The 18,785-nt window shown below is 40.7% G+C and overlaps 1 protein-coding gene across 3 annotated transcripts in view; it reads right to left on the bottom strand.

Annotated features, from left to right (window-relative positions):
- sdk2b (sidekick cell adhesion molecule 2b) overlaps positions 1-18,785 on the bottom strand; it is a 966,819-nt gene that overhangs the window by 808,418 nt on the left and 139,616 nt on the right. The window lies entirely within an intron of this gene.

Here is an 18,785-nt window from a genome sequence, read left to right as displayed (position 1 = left end):
GTGGGGTTACGGGGATAGGGCCTAGGTGGGATTGTTGTCGGTACAGGCCTGATGAGCTGAATGGCCTCCTTCTGCACTGTCGTGATTCTATGATTCTATAAATTGATGGACACAAGTCATCCAATAGTTACCACGGTACCTTAGCTGGTAAACCGGTGACTGAATGGTCAGAAAAGTCAGAATCAATTCCGAGCCTGTGCAGGTTTAAACTGGGAGCAGGAATGCTCTAATTGGTTTCGGCATCCTGTGTTAAGTACAAGAGAAGGAACATGGTTTCAACTGATCAATATTCAGTAACCATAAGCGGAAATGTGTGTGTGTTTATATTGAAATTGAGGGGGCAAGATGAGGCTTCATCTTTGATTTGTCCCTTATTCCCCAAACCTCTTCGTAGAAAAAGCTGCTGGCTCTTCATTACTGACTGCATATCCACATGGACAAGATACGCTTGCCCGTGAAATGATATAAATTCAAATGATAAGTTTGGAAGGGGAGGAATTGGAGGAAAAGGAAGGAAAATATCTGAAAACAAGGCAGATTATCAAAGGATGTGGCAGAATAAACAAGGAGTAATTATATCCTGTGGCAAAGGGTCTGTAACCAGAAAGCACAGATTTAAGGTAATTGTTAAAACTACCAGAGGTTCCATGAGGAAAGATTTGGGATGATTCTCCAGACATGTTGTGCCAGGTGCAAATCTTGCTATGTTGGGAAAATACCAGGAGAGCCCTGGAACAGTGTTTGTGGCACCAAACAATTTGCAATGTTCCAGTACCACCCCAAAGTGGAAGTGCTCCAAATCAATAATTCCTGGAAAGAATGTCAAGTGTTGCCATCTGCACCCACATCTCCCCTTAAATATGATAAGGGCTATTTAATAAAGTGTACAATGTATCTTGTTAATGTTCTGATCATAATTACAGCATAACATTATATTGAGGAGATCTGATACTCAAGTTTTCAGTTTATGTGTACTGCAAACTTCAAGTAGAGTCTTGTATTTTGGTATGGAGATGGCTGAAATTTGCAGAGGAACTAAATCCTACATGGTCATGAAATCAGTTGCGTTTTGTTCCAGTTTCATTGAACATCACATCTGGAATATTGTGGCTTTAATCAACAATCTACACTCAGGCACTGTCGAGCAGCCTGATAGGATAGTAAATGTACTAATATTTAATTTTGATGGGTCTCTTTCATGCTTTTATGTTCAAAGTTCATTTGAAAGCTTTTGGGAGCCAACCCTTGATTTCTTTTTAAAAGGTTATTTAATTAAGCTATCACTCATAGTACAAGGTTTACCCAGATCATTCTGAAAGAGTTACAAACACTGTTCTGTTCTTTCTCATAAATATAGCTTATCTGGCTGGAGCTTACAAACTTGAAGTGCTGTAATTAACACAAGGGTCTTTTCTTTCCACTAAGTTGTTTTACTTTGACAGATTATAGTTCAAATTATACGCTGTACAGTTGCATAAAGAGATGTTTATTTCTGACATTTAAATTTCCCATTCAGCTATCATGAATGAAGCAAATTCATAAATAGTTGCTTGGTGGTACAGAAATTGAATAATGCTGATAACCGACATGTTGTTGATCAAAGCTGTTTGTGTTGCACTCAGCAAAACAAATGCACAAAAGCCAACTTTCAAATGATCACAACAACACAGTGATGACCTGAGTGTGTTATTTTCCATCACTAGAATGATGCCGTCTGTCCAAAAAGACATTCCACCTGCCACAAAATTGAACAACATGGTGTATGAATTTCAGTGCCACTTCGATGCCTGGCGGGTAGGTCATACATCCCAACAATCGTCTGAGCAAATCGAACAACATGTTTCTCCGGCTGTTTGCAATAAGCAGGGTACAGACTGTACTCCAGCTTGTACTTAGAAGACTTAAAACAAAATGTTGTAAATCATAGAATTCTACAGTGCAGGAGGAGGTCATTTGACCCATCAAGTCTGTCCCAACCACAGTTCCACACAGGCCCTATCCCCATACATTTTTCCTAGCTAGTCCCCCTGACACTAAGGGGCAATTTAGCATGGCCAGTCCACATCTTTGGACTACGGGAGAAAACCGACGCGGTTTATTCATTCATGTAATGCTTGGTGCTCCTAAAGAAGGCATCTGCCACCACCTTCATAAAGTGATATTTGACTAATTGGAAGGTGCAGCACTGATCTCCAGTCAACCCCTGGAATGAACCTGAGGCATAGAAATTCAGGGTCAAGAAGTTGGCAGCCACCAGCATTGGATGATGTCCAATACAACCAAAGCTCACCTCCTCCATCATCGAGAAGCTCTGTCTCGGGCAGAATCATTTAGAAGCCATGTTGTAAATACATAAGGATTGCTGCTCTGCTCATCAATAAATAACTTTTGATCCTAATAAATTCTGAAATCTCTTAATAATGCGAGAATGACACAATATAACATATTGGTGACAAGGTGGAAAACACAGACTGCGAAAATGTCGTTTAATTGTAGCTCAAGAAGAGGGATGCGTCTACAGTGAATCGACTCAGCGAATAGGTATAGCGAGGGTTGCTGAGCTCGTGCCAGACCCAGAGGGGCAGTCAACATAACCGAACCTGGTGTGGCTGACAAGTAAAGACATTTGGAAATTGATGAGAGATTAGCCATCAGGAGCAAGGAAAGTGAAATCTGAGTTAAAGAAAAAAAGGACAGGAGTTTGAAATAAAAGGAAGATATACCCAGCTAGAAGAAAGCTCTCTTTAAGATTCAGAAGAGAAAAATTTGAGAAGAATGTTTTTCTTTAATAAAAAAGATATTGGCTGCAGTTAAACAAGTTCAGAAGTAAGGAGAGAAAAGTCACAGGGAAGTGCAAAGCTTGTTCCAAAGGCACAGGAGAGTGAAATGTTGAGATATGCAGCTCTCTCTACCTGAAGAGAATCTGCAGGGTGTCCAAACAGAGATCCCTGCATTAGGGGACTTCCAGCAGAGAAGTTCTGAAGTTTTTTTGGAGTAGAGATGTCCTTCAACTGCTAAAACAGAAAATAAGTTTCAAGGTTAAAAGAAGATGATGGTCCTGAAATGGACAGCTCCAACTAAGTGAAATTAACAAAAAAGGCATCAGTAGAAGGAGAGAAAAACTAACTCTCCAGCCAGCCAAAAGAAATAAAAGCTGCAGAATCATTATAGAAGTCTTTCACCAGCTAAAAAGAGAAATTACACAGTTTACAAAGGGTCCAACAAAAAAAAGGAGCTGTACTTTCCCATCAAATTGCAAAAGCGAAGGGAAAGCACAGACAAAGAGAAACTGTAGTTGAAAATGTTAAAGTGATTAAAAAAAAGTTAAAATTTTACAATATTTAATGCAACAACCATAAGATGGAACAAAGGACAAGGGGCAGGTAAATCAGAGAAGACTTCCAGGTGAGGGCAACTCTTAAAAAGCAAGTCTGTAACCAACACGAGATCTCACAAAGCAAATTAAGACTCAAGAAACAGGCAATGCAATGTCATAAAGGAAGAAATTCAGACCTCAAGAAAGGACAATTCTGGAGCTCAGAGCAGCCTGCCTGCAAGCAAGAGGCAATTCCAGATTCAGAGTAGGCAGTAAAAGTCCTCTAAGATGGGGGTACTGAAAGACCTCCAGTGGGCAATGAAAGACACCAGGAAAGGGGCCTCAAAAGACTCCAAAATGACTCTAGTCTAAAACTAGAGGCATAGGTTTAAGGTGAGATGGGAGAGATACAAAAGGGTCCAGAGGGGCAATTTTTTCCACACAGAAGGTAGTGAATGTCTAGAACGGGCTGTCAGAAGTTGCACTTGAGGCAGGTACAACTTTGTCTTTTAAAAAGCATTTAGTCAGTTACATGGGTAAGAATGGCATAGAGGGATTCGGGCCAAACACGGGCAATTGGGACTACTTTAATGGTAAAAATTGGGCAGCATGGACAAATTGGACTCAAGAACCTGTTTCCATGCTGTAAACCTCTATGACTAAATGACTGGCTGAAAGCAAGAATCAGTCGCATCTCTTATTGTGGGCCGAAGGGCCTGTTCCGCGCTGTAATGTTCTATGTTCTTCCTTTTGCATTGTAATGAAAAATTCCTTGAAAGGTTTATAATAAATTATGAGCAAACAATAAAGCTGGAATCATCTACAAGTTGTAAGCTTCTAAGGACTTGCACTCCCTGAGCCACAAACCTCCTGCCCCAAGTTTCACTCATCAATAAGTGCCTTTTGTTCCTAACAAATTCTAAAATCTCCTGACGTTGTAGCACAGAATATGACACCTGGGCCAAGCTGCCAGTAGTTGCTGCAATGCTCCCCAACCCACTCAGACCATCTCCCCTGCCAGAGGCACTATCTTATCAAGGAGGCCTTGACCTTAAATCAATGGTTATCCAACTCCTTTAAACAAACAAAAGGGAAAAGCCTCACTGCATGGCTTTTGAGCTGAACCTGTTGTCACCTATCCTTTAAAAGCTGCTGAGATTCCAACTCCCCATATCACCTATGTGCTTACCATTACATGGGGAAGGATCTCAGGTGCCACTCAATTGCGGAATTTGAAAACACAAGTGTTAACCCATGGGGCTCGGTGAAAAGGGGATAAACCTGACACTATCTTACGCAATTTTACAGCATCGGCCCTTCCTCCCTCCATCTGAACTGTCAATGTGCCATTTTCTTAAGCATAAAATCCTAGCCCTATGTTGCCAAAAAGAAAAAAAACTTGTCCTAGATAGGATAAGTGTCAAAAAAAAACTGTATCAAATTACTAATATTAACCAGACCAACACACACATTAAGATCAAATTTAGTATCATATTGTTTAATGCAATTACCCTGATTGTGCTTTGAGGGGCACATTCAGCCTGCTAGTTCAGAAATTATTTCCTGTCAACAATACTAAAAGCCATTTGATTATACTTTTATGCAAAGTGGATCTGTTTTGAATTTTCCCAGGAACAAACTGTTATACAAATGTAAATCCAGCTCAAGATCTCCACAAATAATACTTTCCATAGAATTGTCTGCAGATTGAACCTATAAAACTTCCCCTTTGCTATGATGAAACAGATTACTATATCACCAGATGCATGCAGGTGCTGCTTTTTTGTTGAACAATTGCATTTTTCCAAGCAAGAAATTCCCAGTATCACAAGAGTCTACCTTCCCTCAGCGAGGGTTCACACATCTGTGCTTAAAATCCTCCACAAAACCACTTTAACCCTCAGTGGGAAAACATGCTTGAATCGTATTTTACTTGATTGAGTCAAAGCAATGGCCCCACTCCCCAACAGTGCTGTTTGACTTCATACTTCAGAGGCCAAAGGAGGTATTTGTCAGTTGCTATGCATTCCGCCTACACACAGGAATAGAGGCGCAGTGCTTTAGAACAGTGACAGGCGCAAGGCAGCTTAAGCCAACCCTCTCCAAAGTCTCTGCCACTAATCCTCAGAATTCTCAAACAGCTGTTCAGCCACCCATCTGTGCCAGAGAGAAAAAAAATCAGAGGGAAAAGAACTTACAAAGAGAGCTTGAAAGCAGGTTCTTTGTATGGGTACATCTGATTGAAAGGAGAGTTACATAACTTTCAACATTGCTACCATTGACCTTTACATATACTTAAATATCCACTTTATTAATTTAATTTGATATTAATTGAATCAATTCCGATCAAACCACCAGCCGTGATCTATTAATCTGAAGGCTTTAACTAGCATATAGCAGCATATTTATCAATTAGTAGTCTCTTGAACACCACCTAGTGTCAATCCAATACTGTATTGATGTTAGAAATGAACATACATTTAGCCTATTATAACATGCACAGATACATTGCATACATGTTCTTTATACACGTGCTTTACACATGGACCCACTTTAATAATTTGGATGTGCACATGTTGAAAAAACATGCAATAATATCTTGACTCAAATTATTTATCACCTTCCTCTTCACAGTAACACAAAGAGAAAACTGGTCCATTGCAATGACAAATTGCTACACTCAGTAAAAATCCAGTTAGCATGCAACTGACTTACGCTGTTCATAAAGTTCAACCCTCATAAAATGAGAAATCTTACAATCTTGCCTCATTTCATCCATGGAAAAATCCCAGGTCAACAGAAATTAATCCCTCGAGTTCAAGCTCATCAAACCTTTTCACTTGGGGAAGAGAGGGTGGGGTGGCATATTTGCATATAATCCTAACTCAAGAGGACATTGAGAAAATTTCAGAAAGATAAAATTTGGCAGAACAATAAACTGAATTTTAAAAAAAGCTGGGGTTTTAAGGAAAGAAAAGTTGGGGTTTCTGGGTGAAAAAAAGCCAATGCAAGAGCAATAAATTGTTAAGTCAAAAAAAGTAAGTAATAAACCTGACCAGCATGCGAAAGGGTTACTGTATGTGAGTCAGTGAGTATACATATGTATGGGTATGGTGGTGAGAGATTAAGAAACCGGAGACTGAGTGAAAGGCAGACTCACAGTCATCCCCACAGCTCGTCTCTTGCACACACTCTAACACACTCACCTGCACTCATATTCTCACTTTCACTCATACATGCTGTCATTCCCACACAGAGTCAGTCACAGTCGCTTCTGAGGGGTGACCTGATTGAAGGGTACAAGATAACGAGAGATATGGACAGAGTGGACAAGGAGCAGCTGTTCCCCTTGAAAGGTCACTCACAAGGGGATATAGGTTCAAGGTGAAGGGCAGGAGATTTAGGGGAATGTGAGGAAAAAACTTTTTTACCCAGAGTGGTGATGGCTGAAATGTGCTGCCTGGGAGGGTGGTAGAGGCAGGTTGCCTCACATGTTTTAAAAATGGCTGGATGAACACTTGGCACATCACAACATTGAAGACTATGGGCCAAGTGCTCGCAGATGGGATTAAGTCAGAGTGTTTCTAATGTGTCAGTGTGAACTCAATGGGCCGAAGGGCTTCTTCTGCACTGTATGATTCTATTATTTACTTTAAAAAACATACTCTTCCATCTGTGAAAAAATTTATTTCTTGGTTGTAAAGAAAAGCCAAGTAACTGCATTGTCATGATGCTCATTGGCTCATCTGAGGGACTCAAGCATGATGGAAGGCAACAGGTTCTTTGGGGATGCAGCCAATGTGCTATTTGGAACCTATTCAGCTTCTTACTAAAAGTAAACAATCACTGGTAACTGGTAGGTGGGTCACAGCAGCACTGATGTGTTCAACTATGCATAATATCATCATATGACAAAGTCAACTTTTACAGATGCACCATAGAAACCATTCTTTCTGGTTCTATCACAGTTTGGTAAGGCTCTTGCTCTGCCCAAGACCGCAAGAAATTACAAAGAATGGTGAACCTGGCCCAGTCTATCACGCAAAGCAGCCTCCCATCCATTGACCCTGTCTACACTTCCTGCTGCCTCGGCAAAGCAGCCAGCATAATTAAGGACCCCATGCAGTCCGGATATTCTCTCTCTTCCGCCTGCTTCCATTGGGAAAAAGATACAAAAGTCTGTGGTCATGTACCAACTGACTCAAGAACAGCTCCTTCCATGCTGCTGTCAGACTTTTGAATGGACCTACCTTGCATTAAGTTGATTTTTCTCTACTAGTTATGACTATAACATTACATTTCTTTCTCTATGAATGGTATGTTTTGCTGCATTTTGTGCAAGAAACAATACTTTTCACGGTATGTTAATACATTTGACAATAATAAATTAAATTAAATCAAATCAGCTTGCCTCAGGTTTAGTGAGGATACAGATGGAAATTGTACTCACTGGCTATCTCCATATGCACCCAGTTTTTTGGGGGGCTAAATAAACAGGGCTCAACTAGCACATTTATATGTATGAGAGCAATATTTATTAAACACAAATCTCGTAAGGAAAATTTCTCCCCAGTGCTAATTTTTCTACTGCAATACCTTGGGAAATCAGACATTAATACTGTGACGGCAGCAGCAACGTAACTCAGCTAAAATAAATAAATACTGAAATGTGTTGATTTATTCAGAGAATACCATTAACCAACAACCACTCTGTGCATTTATCTAATTCAACCTGTCAAAATAACATGCTTCATTTTAAACTCAAGATTGCTGAGGTGGCAAAGCATTAGACTTTTCAGAAAGTCTAAGAAATTGATAGAAAATATTTTCTTCTGCAACTTTTATGGTGTTAGAACTCCTGTGGAGAACTGTAAACCAAAATGACTTAAGTTTACTGATTGAAATTACCAACAACATTCCACTTTTGTAAGTTTTATTTAACCACGAAACAGAATCAATGCAAACGACATATGAATAACAGATAGAGTCATAGAGTAATAGAGATTAACAGCATGGAAACAGGCCCTTTGGCCCAACTTGCCACTCTTTTTTTAAAACCCTGAAGCTAATCCTAATTGCCCGCATTTGGTCCATATCCCCTTATACCGATCTTACTCATGTATCTGTCTCAATGCTTTTTAAAAGACAAAATTGTACCTGCCTCCACTACTACCTCTGGCAGTTTGCTCCAGCCACTCACCACCCTCTGAGTGAAAAAATTGCCCCTCTGGACACTTTTGTATCTCTCCCCTCTCACCTTAAACCTATGCCCTCTAGTGTTAGACTCCCCTACCTTTGGGACAAGATATTGACTATCTAGCGGTTCTATGCCCCTCATTAGTTTATAGATGACCTCTATAAGATTGCCCCTCAGCCTTCTACGCTCCAGATAATTGATAAGGCAAATTTCATTTAAATAGTCAATAAAACAAATATACAATTTAAGCAACCATTAGCGCTTGCATCATTTCCTGTACATATATGACACCTTGTGCAACCTCACATTCTTTCTAACTCAGCTTCTGATACATAACTTCTCTCACAGTCCAACTCATTCAGTCCTCAAATCACATTCACTGGCAGTTGCATTCCATCCAAAGTCCCTTGATATGGTTAACACCTACAAAGGCACATATCTATGAAATTTTCCTCACTTGTGACAGTAGGAAGGCATGAAGCTCCCCACGTCTTCTGCTCATGTCAGTTCTGAAACATAGACTTCCAGAGTCTGTTTAACTGACCAATCAACAATACCCAGCTCATAGTCTGATCCTCTGATACAGATTATCATCTCTTTCACATGCCTGAGCTATTTGTACCGATTTTGATTCTGTCTCTTTTAGCTTGGTCATGTATTGCTTCCCCAATAGGTTCTGGAATTCTATTTCTCTTATTGCTGTCAAACCGAAAACTGATCTTTTTGGAGAAAATTTGGCTTGCTCCTTAACACACCAGGAGTTTGTTAACTGCTGCAGCATTCCTTCGTGTCTGCAGTATGTGTACTGGTCGCCTTCTGCCTCCAGCTCTCCTTTATGTCAACCACCCTCATGGTTTCTGGCCTTAAAATTCCTTCCTGTTGCTACTGCTTCCACATCAAGGGCACCAAGTCACGTGGACTGGTATTTCTTGTTACCCAAAATTACAATTAATCTTTTTACAAGTGATACAAACTCTTAAAAAGTCCTTTTCAAACATTCTTAAAAACAATTACAGATTCCACTGACATTTTAAAGAAATTACAAACGTTCCTCACTGTATTGCTTCCGGAAGGTTTGTCCCAGTGACGAACAGTGCATCTTGTATTCTAAAGGTTAAGAATGATTAGCATTCTAAGCACTGCAAGAACACAGATCTAAACAGAGAATGTACAATAATTGTCATGTTGAATGCAGACATTCAGCATTTCAGGCAATATCAATTATTCAATATTGACAAGTGCTGCAGCAAAGAGGAGCAGCTCAAGTTGAAATATTCACCACAGTTAGATGCACATTATAGAGGTTAAGAGGGAAACACAAGATTCATCCGAGGTCCCTTGAATGATTTTAGCAAATGCATTGATGCATTCATGAGGGCCAAAGGAACAGCTTTTCATCCTGAGGTCCTTTCGCATTTCATTAGTTTTATGCCCAAAACCTGTCCACATTTTTACGTGAGTTGCCCAAACATACCTGGAAGTCAGTCACAGCAATAAATTCACACCATTACCAAAGAGAGATTCCCCATCCACCCCCTCCACACACACACACACAGTGGGAAGTATTTGAAATTGATATGAAATAGATACCACTAAAGATAACTATTCAGAACAACATATTAAAAAGTCTTAACTTAAGGCATGGAAACATTTCTGAGTCTGTAGTACAAGATGAAATTAATGAATATTTCAGAAGGGATGGTCCAATCAAGGAGCTGTGCCTGACAACACCCAGCCATGACTTGGTAACTTATTAGAAATTCTTGTTGCATATATAGACATTACAAGGTACTACACTGGTTATGAAAATTAAGATACATAGAACTCATGGAAATTTAGCTGCAAGAATAGAAAGATGGTTAAGGGACAGAAAAATACAGAATTAGGGTGCAAGTGTTTCTAAAGTTAACAGAATCTGGGTATTAATGTGCCCCAGAAAACTATGCTAAGGATTCTTTAAATTCCATTTATCTAATGGTTTTTGGCATAGGCAGATAATATATGATATATAGCTGCAAACATAGTAGAGAAAGATAGAAAAGAAAGCTTAGATTTAACATCTTTATGGTGGAAAACGTACAGAATGAACTGCCAAGTGATTGCTGATTCCATGTCCCAGTTTATGAGAGAACTGGATAAGCAACTGACAAGAAATCTGACAACAATATGACCAGTATCCTAGGACATGAAATTTCCTGATCAGATTGACCACAATCTAATCCACTTAAATTTGCTGTTCAATCAATCTCCATCACCTCTGCTCACTGTCAATTATGCTAATTCACCAGCCTCAAGGTAAGATGATTAAATCAAAATGATATTTTTGCCTGCTCACTTGTTGAATCATTTATTTTCAGTTTTGTTCATTTGCACAAACTGTAGGCAAGAATGCAGAATGCTTCAGAAGGACTAATAAGTAAGAGCTGGCAGTTTAATGTGAAGAAAGTGGAATGACTAGAGCACATTTTGGGAAAAGAGGAGAGAAAGGAAGTATAAATTAAATGGTATGACTGAGAGTGATTTAAGAGTGATTTAGGGATACAGATACATAAATCTTTTAAAGTAAAATTGCAAGTGGATAAAGCAAAACAGTCAAATTGAATTCTGTGTTTTAAACTCAAGAATTTGAACAGAACAGCAGAAATGGAAACTCTACATGTATTAAAGCCAATAAATATATTAAATAACATATGCTTTGAAGTTCCCACTGCTAACTATCAATGGCTTTAGTCAGTAAATGCAACTTGTGTGGTAGCCTAAATACAAAGCAGGAAACTCATATCTTCTAACTTCAGTTTAAGCTGAATTAACGTAACTCAGTTAAATAGCTGCGCTTTTGCTGGTTGCAACCACTGTGAAATCTTTGTATTTACCAAGGCACACATGTATTATTAACACAATTACATATTCAGCTATGGTAAGACAAGATAAAAACTACACAACCCTCTGCTCAAATATATTCAGTGCAGTGCATCATGATTTTGCAGTGACACTGATTTAACATTTACCTTTCCATATTTATATAAAAGATGTCCGTCAGCTAAGAAATCAACAAATAGGATGTGCTTTTTATTATTGCAATGCCTGCAGCTTTCTGAAAAATAAGTTACAGCCAGTTGTGATCTGCATACATTATTGGACAACATCAATGGAGCACTGGTAAACATTGCATCGTACAGATTAATTGATTTGTGAGAAATCAGTAAAGAGTAGGAGGAGGAGGTGCTTGAGTGGAGTCCAAGTTCAAACCCTGACAATTTGTCTCCTCCCATGTCATCCAAATTCACTTCATTTGTGAAGCATGCGATGGCCTGACCAAGATCAACTCATCACCCCTAAGAAAGCAAAGTGCTGGAGCTGCAATTTAATTTTGTCTTCCGTTCATGTGCGGCATAATGTTGTTACCCGTTAGCATGATGCTTTAATCCTTCTACAATCCTCAGAGGGTCATGGAGAATAGCCATATATAGTACATTTGAATGGGATGTAAGAGTGCCACTGCAACTCTCACAAGGTTATGGGAAACATTGTACTTGTCAGCAATATACTTGTCAAAGAACACTCAGGAGATTGAATGGTACTCCTGGGGAGTCTGTCGTTCTACTGGATCTACAGAAAATGCATTTCTTGGCATGGTCCTGATTAGGCCATTAGGAAATGACAGCTATTGTTTCTGCTGTTGTTTTTTCATTTCTGAATTCGATTTTAAGCCTGTCAAAAAGGTGAACATCACAGGCCTTCAAAAGAACGGTCTGACATGTCATAAAGCCGAATAAACACATTTTACAGTATATATGGATTCATAGAACTCAGTATTTGGAGATGTTCAGATGGGACAGTGCAGCATTGATAGTATTCATAACGTAGACCAAGACAAAAGATATAAATAAAGAACTTATATGGAAAAGGCTCAAAAAGACAAGGGGTCAAAATTTGAGATAGAGTTGTACACTTTTAAAAGAATTAGTCATCTTGCAATGTTAGTTCTGAAAGTTATGTACTTTTTAATATACTAATTTGAAGAACTTTAACAACAACCCAAGGAGTGAACATCAGCTTACGGTCAAGCAGCAATGGAAGAAAGATTTTCATGATTTCAACATATTGGCAAAGCAATGTTAAAATTGAAACCAAATTAACACTAACTTATAATTCATTGCTTACCATGCACCCCAGACATTCTCTCTTCCACCTTCGTCCATTGGGAAAAAGTTACAAAAGTTTGAGGAGACATGCCAATCGACTTATGAACTGCTTCTTCCCTGCTACCATCAGACTTTTGAATGGACCTACTTCACATTAAGTTGATCTTTCTCTACACCCTAGCTATGACCGTAACACTGCATTCTGTACTCTCTCCTTTGCTGCTCTATGTACGGTATACTTTGTCTATATAGCTCACAAGGAACAACACTTTTCACTCTATACTAATACATGTGACAATAATAAATCAAATCACCTTAAAAGTAACCATAATGTAAGAGATTATTCTGATCTTGGTTACGCAACCCAATGTTGTCACAGTTTGAAGGCTGAAATGATGTTTTTAATTGGAAAATAAAAATTGGATTACAATTATAATCCAAATGAATAGTGATGTATTTATAAATATGAGGTTTTATAAGATGATTATCTCTTTAATTAAAGGTAAAATTGAGTAGTGAAGAGAGGCATGTGATCTGCTATGAGTTCTACCTGATAACAAGCCTGCCTGGCTTGTTAATCATGAAGAATAGGGGCCCAGGTCATGTTTAATTGAAACGCAGCTGCCAGATTTAACACCTGAAAACAAAGGCAGAAGCAAATGTTCTTGTTATTGCAAGACTTTTTAGTCTCAGAGAGTTTGAACTGCAACAATTAGAGAGAGAAAGAAAGAGACAGATAGGCAGACAGACAAGGAACAGCAGTTGCTGTAGTTTGTTGAGGAAAAGGAAGATTGTTTTGCCTATCTGTTCCCAGAAAGAATGCTGGGGAAATTATTGTGGTGTGGAGATGCTGATGTTGGACTGTGGTAAAGAAGTCTCACAACACCAGGTTAAAGTCCAACAGGTTTAATTGGTAGCAAACACCACTAGCTTTCGGGGCTTTTCCCCTTCGTCAGGTGAGTGGGGAGTTCTGACCTGTTTGTGATCTGAACTCCCCACTCGCCTGACGAAGGGGAAAAGCCCCAAAAGCTAGTGGCGTATGCTACCAAATAAACCTGCTGGACTTTAACCTGGTGTTGTGAGACTTCTTACAGGGGAAATTATTCCCAGTCTTTTGAAGGTTTGTCTACTGTCAAAAAGTAACACACAATGATTTAAGGATATTTGAAAATTCACCCTGGTGAGACTGGAAGGAGGAATCATTGGATTAGGCCTTACTGCTGAAAGTAAGTCCTGAAATTTTCAGGAGACTGAGGGGAAGACTTCAACAATCACTGGACGTCATGGCTCAGCAAAACGGGAGAGGTGAATCCACTGGAATATAGGACTGAGTGTAGACTGTTTGTTGAAAAGATTTCAATTTGTGGAAGTGTGTTGTAAGGTATATATGTGGCATTGGATTATTGATTGGTTAAGACATTAAACAAGTATAGGGGTGATTCTCCAGGGTTAGTAACCCCAGCTGGGATTCCCAGTGGCCCTTTTAATTGGGTGCGAGGACCAAAATGGGATTCTTGCCAGGTATCAAACCTGTTGCAAGTCTCTAGTCTCACTCCCGCGTCGAGATCAGGTTTTCGTCCAGAAAAGAATCTGATCAGAACTCATGAGCACCTATTTCAATCTCATCAGTGACATGGGCTCCAAGGTGGAACCAGGAGGTACGTTCAACATTTAACTTTCTGTCAGAGCTGTCCATGGGCTGTACAGTTGCTGGGGAGGGGTGTTGCCTCAAAAGACCTGGGGCTTGAGATGGAGGGAGGGGTTGATCTCATGGTTCTTCACCGGGATCGGGGTTGCTGCCTTGGAAAACTCAATCTCAGGATGGTAAATTTCAGGCACCTTTCTGGTTAAATTGTATGTTTTCTGTATTAGCCTTGAAGTTGCCTGGTCACATTAAAATCCATGCCCCATGAACATTTAAATAACAGCAGTAGACCATTCTTATGTAGGGATTGCCCTTCATTGATGTCATAAGTCCCAGGTATTAGCAGACCTCTTCGAAGTGTTAGTAATAATAGCAGCAATCTATTTCAAAAGGGAGATCCCACTTGCTTTCTCTCATAAGCCTTAGCTGTTAGCAGATCTTTTTGAACTGCTTTGATTGACAGGAGGTGCTACTTCAGCAGAGGTATTATTGTTTGTTTATACAATTACCTTCTGCTCCATTAAGTTTTATAAGGCTGATTGACACATCCTGGAGAGTTCACAGATCGCATTGTTGATACAACCAGTCCATGTTCCATTAAATCTAGTCTTTTCTCTCCAGCTCCTTTTTTCAACTCTATTGAATCACGCAGTGCAGAAAGAGGCTTTTTGGCCCATCGAGTCTGCATCGGCCACAATCCCATCCCAGCCCTATCCCCATAACTCCATTCATTTACCCAAGCTGGTCCTCCTGACACTAAGGGGCAATTAAGCATAGCTAATCCACCTGACCCACACATCTTTGGACTGTTGGAGGAAACCCATGCAAACACGGGGAGAATGTGCAAACTTCACACAGATAGTGACCCAAGCCAGAATCGAACCCAGCTTCTTGGCGCTATGAGGCAACAGTGCTAACTACTGTGCCACTTTTTTTTCAGGTCTCTGAATCTTCCTAGAAAGCCAATATACTTTCTAATATTACTTTCTTTTTAACAGGCTTTTTTTCCCTTGCCAGCAAAGCTTCTGACAAAAATCAATAAGCTTTACAAAACCGCATGTTTCCCTCACTACTTTATTTTTTTTCATTCTGCCAAGCTTCATAAAATGGCAGAAATCTTTAAATGACATCAATTGTTTGGCAGTAACCTCAATTCAACCTCTTCTGAAAGAGTCCCATGCCTGGAAAACTATTACATCTCCACCACAAAAGTATCTGCTGCAGCTCAGGCAAAAAGGCTCAAGGGTCCCACAATGAGGATTCCTTCAGAGTCTCAAGAAATCTCTGTATGAGTGCCACAGTGATGAGCCAAACCACCTTGATGCTGTCACTGGCCTGCGGGATCTGGGCGGGAGGGAGTGTAAAGCTTGAAGCTTTCCAGCCCAAGAGGGTGGCTGTATGTCACTCATATAGTCAAGGCTGGACAGTCAAGCTAATGGGCTGGTGGGAAGGGTGGTTGCGGGGGGCGGGGTAACGATGTCATGGATTCTTGTAGTCAGAGGTCCTACATTGACTTCAACAAAATGTGAAGAGCACCGCAACTTCTTTCACAACAAATTGTCATCCTGTCTTGAGACACTGTCAATCCGGGCATATCGCCCTTGTATGATATTATTGGAGGGGGCATAAGAGAGAGCATGTGTCATTGGGGGGGCGGGGGGAGGTGGTGGGGAGACAGTTTTAAGGGAAGGGGCAAGAGTTGGAGGAAGATAGGGACCAAGGACTCTGGGAAGGTTGGCGGGGGGGGGCATTAAATCAAGGGTGGATGCCTCTCTTGCAGTGTTAGCCTGGGTGCCATGCAATGCCAACACCATCTCTCATGACTGAAAGCATCTGAACTCCTCCAGTTGACTTTGCAGTTGCTGGAATGTTGCTAATACCACTCCTGTAAATCCCTTGGCCATTGCATTTCCAGCAGTGCTGAAAATTTTCCAGAGGCCCAGCATCTGGCTCGGGTTCAGCTGCGTTCTGGAATCCAGCAGACCTCTGACTGCCCGCTCCCTTGGAAATTCCAGTCCCCACCTGATGCGCATCAGGAGGTGTGGAAGATGTATGGTGCACTTCAAATAGTTACCCAGAGGCCTGTCCACTGACATGTCATTGATGTGCATGTCTCTGCATTATTGGATGATGCAGATGACAAATCAGTCCCACAATTCCAGGGTGCTCTTTTGAATTGCGGAGAGCAGGGGGAGGAAGCAACTTCAGATGCAGGTGGCATGTGTGGGCACTGCACCTAGCCAGAAAGGGGTTTTGACAGGGATTGTTGGGGGGTTCTGACGAAGATGCTGGGAGATTGTGAAGTGGCAGATATGGACCTGATAGTGAGATGCTTCATCTTCTTATAACATTGAGTGCCAGTCCACTTGGTGAGGCTGCTGGCACTAATTCTCTCTCCACAAACATTGCCAGACTGCTGAGTATTTCCAACATTTTCTGTTATTATCTCCAATTTTACTCTAAATCTCCTGGATCTCTTGAACCTCCAGCTCTTTAAGCCTTTTGTGAAAATCAGCTCCTTTCAGTCCAGCACTAACAGCTGTACCTTCAGCCTTTAAAGCCCTTGTTAAAACTTACCCTTTGGACAGTCTTTTTTCCTCACATCTCCTTCCTTGGCTTCGCTGCCAAGTGATATGGGACAGTTTTCTATAATAAAAGCTCTATGTAAATACAATTACTAGTCACAGTAATGTTGTTTATGGCCATCTATTTTTAGATTCTGCGAGTAACAGGCAAGCATTAACATTCATCAGACATATTGTTCATGTCATATTTTTCCAAGATATCTGTCCTGACAGGGAATATTTCGGTAGTTATATTATAAAAATCCAAGTTTAAAATTGTAGAGTTCACTAACGAGAGGTTTCAATTGCCCGAGATACAACACTTACCCGTAGCTCAATCCAGAGTTATGGTTCTTTTTACAGTTGTGAGAAATCAATAATAACACAGCATCACCAGTGCAAAATCCTATTAAATAATTTATACTGCTCCAATTACCTTTTTGTGTGAATATATTAATACACATTATGCAAACATCTTCAAGTGATCTGTTCCTCATATTTGTGGAAATATTAGATAGGCTTTCACCTTTCATGGACAGCATTTAACCACAATACAGGGAGTGATTCACTGACCTCGCTGCAACGGGCGTAGATCACATCGATCTAAGGAATAGCGTATGGACCTAAATATTGGTTTTGTGGCCGGTGCCAAGCAGTTTGCAATCCACCTAGCCCCTTTCTAATGGCAGGGACCGGGTCACACCCAGAAAGGGCTTCAGGTTGATTAGCATATTTAAAATGGTATTTAAATGCACACAGCCCATTTGACTCCTCATGCATGGGATTCTCTGGCCTTTGAGTGCAAACAGTGAGAATCACCACCAGTCTGCACTAGAGGAGACTTGATGCAATGGCCATGCCGGTGGGGTCAGAGGCCATTGAAGCCTCTGGGTAGTCAGGGGCATGGCCACTGGTGGTGCCCATAGGACACTCCAGCAGTGGCCACCAGACACTCCAGCAGTGCCAGTTGGGCACCACAAGAGTAGCAGGGGCAATGTCAAGGACATTGGGCCTGACTGGGGTTATGACAGGGGGGCTATGCAGAGGGTGTTGTGCAGGGGTGGACCACAACTGGGGTCAAGAATGGGGGTTGGGGGGTGCATATTGGGGGTCAGGCAGGGGGACTGGTCAGGAGGGCCCAATGCTGGCGACCCATATTGGGTTGGGGGAACATGCTGCCAATGGAGGTGGCTGTGGGGATAGCTGAGTGGTGGGGAAGGTGGAGTTGGATGTTCGTGGGAGAACAGAGGATATCCCCGTGCACTGAAAGATTGAGACACCTTTGTCCTTTGCCCCTCCCCCCCACCACCACACAACCCCCACTCCCAATCTTGGTGCAAAACTCCAAACTCTCTGAAAAAAGTGACTGAGTGTGGGAAGGTTGCAATGCAGAGCACCATTGTTAGACCAAGATGGGCTCCCCCATTATTCTCATCATTATGACACTTAGCTGTTTCTTGGAAGATTTCTGCCCACAATGTTATAAACTTTTATTTCATTTTTTGTGTAGCAGTACTAATTAGTAGGTAATGCCAAATCTAAAACAGATTGGCTTAACTGTACAAGTCAAGGGAACCAAGCTATCAATCTTGATGACACATTTCATTCCAGTAACTCTTCTTGGTCAAAAGATTCTGAAATCAAATCACAGATATCAGAAACCATGGAACAGAGAATATTTGTTCGAAGAGATTCAATATAATTCTATTATGTTCACAGGGTGACATACCTTGCCATCCTACAGCTGAAATATTGTCTTTTTGTACACACCTAAGATGAAATCTTGACCTTTTTACACTTAAATATCAGTCAGATTTTCCCCAGCACCTTCAAATCTCACACTTCTGTCTTAACTTTGTTAGAATCTTACACGTTGTACGGGATTTTACTGCCGTTCCGGCTGGCAGCATTGTCCAAT

Source organism: Carcharhinus amblyrhynchos, chromosome 21 (genome assembly GCF_965287045.1).
Source record: "Carcharhinus amblyrhynchos chromosome 21, sCarAmb.v2.hapA, whole genome shotgun sequence".
Classification (NCBI taxonomy): Eukaryota; Metazoa; Chordata; class Chondrichthyes; order Carcharhiniformes; family Carcharhinidae; genus Carcharhinus; species Carcharhinus amblyrhynchos.
The sequence above is the reverse complement of the archived record's forward strand: the minus strand, read 5'-3'. Positions and strand labels throughout refer to the sequence as shown.